Source organism: Puma concolor, chromosome A3 (genome assembly GCF_028749965.1).
Source record: "Puma concolor isolate L17-30 chromosome A3, mPumCon1.1.hap2, whole genome shotgun sequence".
Lineage (NCBI taxonomy): Eukaryota > Metazoa > Chordata > Mammalia > Carnivora > Felidae > Puma > Puma concolor.
The window spans coordinates 83,103,042-83,109,138 of NC_141669.1; positions in this window are offsets into that span (position 1 = coordinate 83,103,042).

Sequence of the window (6,097 nt, forward strand, 5' to 3'; positions counted from 1 at the left end):
CCCCATTCAATGGAGGGGAGTTGGACTCCAAGTTGTGATGGCAGAGTGCACAATCACATCATAGAAGACCACGTAAGATGGGAGATACTGTTGTGGCCATCTTTAGAAAATATAATTGACACTCTGAGAAGTGATAATACTCTATACACAACCAGAAAGAGGTTCTGTGAGAGAGGTGAAAAGCTCCTTTTGTGAGTAAAATATACATGCCTTTGTGCCAGGATCATATTGCTCTCTTTCAGATGTTCAGATCATTTTGTCCTTGTTTCCTCTGCCCACCTTATTTCAGATGAATAAGTTCTCTGAATGACTTATTTCAGATGAATAAGTTCTCTGAATGACTGTGTGGTGTTTATTACATACACTCAGATTACAAGAGGTTGAAAGCCACATTCGGCTTAAAGGGTTTGCTTCCTGTCCCATGCCAACACACAACAAACATTACCCAGTGAGTAGCCCAGTGGAGCTAGAACTCCCATCCTCAGGAGAACTCAGAGGTCTTGAATCCTGGCTTTGCTGTTTTCTGGCTTTGGGACTTCTGCAAGTGAATTGATGAGATTTGGTGGTTATCTGACTAAGGCCCCTTACTTCCTGCTTTATAGAAACTGGAGCTGTGGCCACGGCTGGAGCCTAAGTGCAAATCCACACTGACTTTGAATCCTAGGGTTTTACAGCTGAAAGAGACCTGGGAGCTTTCAGCAGCTCAGTCCTTGTATTTATTTTAGAGATGAAGAAACTGTGACCCAGATTGGGTAAATCTCTTAGTGGCTTGCCTAAGATCGCATAGCTAGTTAATGGTAGAGTGAATCCAGCTTCCAGAAATCCAGCTTCAATCTCCTGCTCTAATGTGCTTAAAGACTTTACCGCTAAGATGTCGGTCTGAATGAAAGCATCAGAATTCCGTGGTAGGCTTTCAATGTGTGTGTGTGCATGTATTTACAATTGTGTGTTTACATGTTAAACACACTTCTTTATTTAAAGTTTATTTATTTAATTTTGAGTGAGGGAGAGAGGAAAAGAGAGAGCATGCATGCACGCACAAGTGCTGGAGGGGCAGAGAGAGAGAGAGAGAGAATCCCAGTCTTTGTGCTGTCAGCGCAGAGCCCAACTCAGGGCTCAATCACACAACTGGGAGATCACAACCGGAGCTGATATCAAGAGTCAGACACTTAACTGACTGAGACACCCAGGTGCCCCAAACATTATTCTATAATATGGATTTAGGCATCAGGTTTATTGATTCCATTAGGTAAAGTTGAACACCATTCTAATGTAGCAACTGGTATTAGGTAAGTTATTGACTATGGTACCAGAAAGTTCTCAGGCTGTGAGAGGGACCCTTAGCAGGAGTTAGTAAGAATGCAGGTGGTGGAAACTCTGACTTCTAACTCAATTCTGCCAGTTGTGTGCTCTTGATAAAGTTACTCACCTCCTGAGTTTTTGGGTCTGCTTCTGTAAAGTGCTGATGAGAGCCACCACATTTTAAGTGATTTGTCTTTGCCAGCTCTGTGTTGACCTCTTTACATATCACATGGAATCTGACCCTTCTGTGCCACATGCTAGGCTACAGCCATTTTACAGATTAGCAGACTGAGTCTCTCAGAGGCAGTATGATCCCCACGCCCCCCAGTCCCCACCCCGCCACAGACCCTAAACCATCCCGCTGGCACACAAGGAAGGCAGGACTCACATTTGCTTTGTCAGACTCTCAAGTCCATGTGCTTTCCACAGTTCTTTCCTGTAGAGACTCCCTAACTCTCAGAACTACTGTGCAATGTTGACGGACTTCTTCTGAGCTTCCTTCTAGGATGGACTCTGACCAATGAGTGGAGCTTAGGGGAAGGCAAATTTACATTTGAAATGACAGAGGTTTCTGTTTTGTTTTGTTTTTTTTTTAATGTTTATTTACTTTGAGAGAGAGGGAGAGAGAAGTCCCAAGCAGACTTGGTGCCCTCAGTGTAGAGCCAGATGTGGGGTTCAATCCCATAAACTGCTAGATCATGACCTGAACTGAAATCAACAGTCAGATGCTTAACCAACTGAGCCACCCATATGCCCCTAAATGACAGAAGTTTCTGATCACGTGTATATTCCAAGACTGGAAGTGTCCATCTAATGAGGGGTAAAGTTGGCAATCTATGGAGGATGCTGGGTTTGGAAAGACTGTTTGGATAGGCTGCTGAGCTTTATGGCTTCTAGAGCCCCCTCTAGCTCCAGGTTCTGGTGCTTCTATAGAGCAGAGGATGAATACCAAGGCTAAGAATTGTGTTGACTCAGGATTACATTCCACTTTATCATTCCATTAGCTCTGTGGCCTTGGGTAAGTTACTTAATGTATCTGAGTCTATTTCCATTGCTTCATGTTTATAATGGGGATGATGCACTCTACCAGACTCACGAGTTTAGTTAGCCCTCTGGAATTGTTCAGAGCAGAAAATTCCTCTCACACAAATATCAGGTTGGGAGAATGTGAAGCCTGGTGGATTCATACTGTGGGTGCTGAGGGCCTCATGGGTGGAGCTTCCACCCCACATCAGTTATATTCTAGGAGGATGGCAATTATTCTGAGCTAGAGGGGTGGGTCTTGTCAGGGGCTAGCCTGTAAGAGGGCCTGATGCAGGAAGAAGGTGAAGGAAGTGTCTTGGTTGATGGTCCAGCTTGCTGGGGGCTCTGAATGACTCAGGCTTACTGGGAATGCAAAGTGTGAGCAGAGGATTCAAATGAGTGGGGAGATGAGTTGGGTTGATTTGTTAAACCTCTTTGCCAATGGTTCCTGGTTGGGGCAGTTGACCAAGCTCAAAAGGTTTGATGAAAAAAGAGTGGTTTCAGAAAGTAAAACATAAAGAAGGCATGTAGCTCTTGGTGGAGCCAAGTCTTAGCTTCTCTAAGTTTTCCCTTTGAGATTCAGCCCATCATGGCCCAAAGATGGGTCTTCCTGTGCCATGGCTTCCAGTAAGCATTTCCATCTCCCCAGACCCCACTGGAATCAAGGATATTGAGGTGCTCTCATTCTGACATGGCCATGCAGACCAGAAATTGTCCCACCATGCTGCACTGAGTTCCCTGAATTCTGGGGTTGGGTGGGGGGAGTGTGGTGTGGTGGGGAAACTAGTTTCTCTCTTTTCTGTAGACAACCCATCAAGGGTTCTGCTTTAAGCCCGTATACTAAAAAACAAAAAAAAGGCTGCCTCAAAATTGATCATGTATTTCTCTGCATCTGAAACTAAAGAATCTTCTTATTCCCTAAGCTCTTAACATCCTGTGCTTTCCAGAGACTTAGTTCAAAATACTTCTTATTTTGCTTCAGCTTTAAATTTTAAAAATTTCCAAGCTTAACATTGATGCAAATATTTATTTTCCTTTGGGTGTCAAAAGGTTTCATACCACATGCCTGCAACAACATGTGTCAGTTTTTAGGAATTTACTTTAAACTGGAGGTGGCTTAATAGTATGAGTAGGGCCTGATAACTCTTTGACTTCATTAATATTCAAGATCTATCATCTTTGTTTTGCTTTTTTGGGTGACTGTACTGCCTGACTCAGAGATGGGCAGCTGCCTAAAATCTTTCTGGAACAAGGTGAAGATAGAAATAAAGTTTAATCTTTTCAGTGAATTAAGAGCTATATTAAAATATACTAGAGGGTAACATGTTTAATCCTTTTAAATGCCTGAAGATTGATCTCTGGAGCTATCATTTATTTGCTTATTTGTTCTCAATCTGCTAAAACATGTGTTCCTATATGCATTCTAAAGTATTTAGAGGTGAAGTTTGAGATGTCTGTAATTTTCCAGTGTTCAGGGGAACAATATGTATATGTGTATGTGTATATATATGTGTAAGTATATGTATATGTATGTGTATATGCATGTGTATACACATATGTGTATATATGTATACATATGTGTATACGTGTGTATATATGTACACATGTATGTATATATGTGTGTATATTATATGTGTATATATGTGTGTGCATGTGTGTATATGTATATATGTGTATATATGTATATATGTGTGTATGTATATATGTGTGTGTATGTATATATGTATATATATGTGTATGTATATACATGCTTATATATGTATATATACACACATATATGTGTGTGTATATATAGGGAAGGAGACAGAGAGAGAATGAGAATAAAGCAAAATGTTAATAATTGGTGAGTCTCGTGAAATACATACTGGTGTTATTCCATCCTCACTTTTTTAGTCTGTTGGGATTTTCAAAATTAAATTAAAAGGTGAAGCAAACAGCTACATACTCTTAGGCTATGTGTACCATCCATGAGCAGGAGGCTGACACCAGGGATCAAAGGCGGTAAGCGGGGTGCTAGGCTCAGTGCGGGGCCGCCAGCTCTTTCCACCATACTGTGTTCTTTCTCCTTCCTTGAACTCTCCACAAATTGTTGGTCATTTTCTTATTTCTGGCCCTGCTTTCCATCTTATTCTTCGGTTTTCGTACACTGGGTGTAGTGAAACATAGTTGTGTGGAAAAAAAAATTGTCATTCAAATTCTTGGAATCAGTTGCCTTTAAAATTTCTTTCTTCCAGTAAGAAGGTCAACTCGGATTCAAGAAATGTCAAATTGTCTGTAATTTAAAGACACGTTGAAAGAAAGTAGGGCAGGAGAGGAATGTTTTGCTGCACACCTCTGCAGAACAAATTCTTTTTCCTTTAGGCCTGCCAAAGAATTACTATTTCCCACGCTAGGGCAATTTTGGTTCCAGCCTTTTCCTGAGGTTTTGATTATTAAAAATGATCACTACTGCATGTTTGTGGTTTAGTTGTCTGAAGCCACTTCCTGAAGAGGTCACAGTAAAGCAGTTGTTTTTTGGCAAAGTCTTCAGAGGGAAACCAAGGCAATTAATTCCTTTGGCTGAGGGGGCCCTGGAAGGGGGGTGGGTGGGTGAGAGGGGATGGGGAGTACAACATTTTAGGGTTTCATGCCACTGGAACAGGGTCCTTGTTGAAATATCTCTACTTCTCACCCTGACCAGACATGCGATTTTGAGAAGAAGGTTAATGTCCAAATCGCTTTCAACATGTGAAAAAGAAAGTGAAAGGACTAGATTTCCCTAAGACCCTTCCAGCTCTGTAGCTCTGTGAAGCCTCAGCTGATAACTCCCCCTGGATGGACACAGTCTGACTCTTTGGTGTCAAAGTAATTTTAAACGTGGTTACAAACCACATAACTCAAGGCTAAGCCTGCACCTGTGTCCTGGGAGGTGCTCTCATCCAAAGGGAGGCTGCTTAGCTCCTCCTGCCTTTGAGTTGAATTACTTCTATTTTTTTTAAGTTTATTTATTTATTTTGAGAGGGTGCGTGAGTGCACAAATGGGGAAGGGGCAGAGAGAGGGAGAAAGAGAATCCCAAGCAGGCTCCATGCTCAGAACGGAGCCCACTATGGGGCTCGATCTCACATACTGTGAGATTGTGACCTGAGCTAAAATCAAAAGCTGGACACTTAACCCACTGAGCCCCAGGAACCCCATAAAATAAGTTTTTTCTTTTAAGTAAATTCTACACCTAGCGTGGGGCTTGAACTCATAACTCTTAAGAGCAAGAGTTTTTGCTTTACTGACTGAGCCAGCCAGGAAGCTGAGTCAAAGTGACTTCTTAAAGAGTCAGTCAGCAGAAACTGTTTTGAAACAGTTGAGTATCAGAAAGAGGACCAGTGAGAACACAACAACTGACCTGTCAGGGCTCCTTCCCCCGGTGTTATTTTTATAAAGTTTGAAAAGTTTGCATATTGAGATTCAGTTTGCCTATGTATGGCAGGAAGCCCAAACATATTAAAAAAAAAAGGTAGTCTAGGGTGGGAGCCCCATGAAACCACTGAAGGACTCATGTTCCTGTCTTATCCCAGCACTGTCTGCAAGTGGTCTGCACCTTGTGACCCAATATGGTGGCTGTAATCCACCCACCATATCCATACTGAGCTAGCAGGAAGGAAGACCAGTGGAGACTTTTAAGTCTTTTGAGGAGGCTTTTAAGTCGACTTCCCAGGAGGAGCATACATTTCCACCTACATTCATTGACCCAAATTCTGTCACTAGGCCACTCCTAATTGCAAGGGAGGATGGGAAATA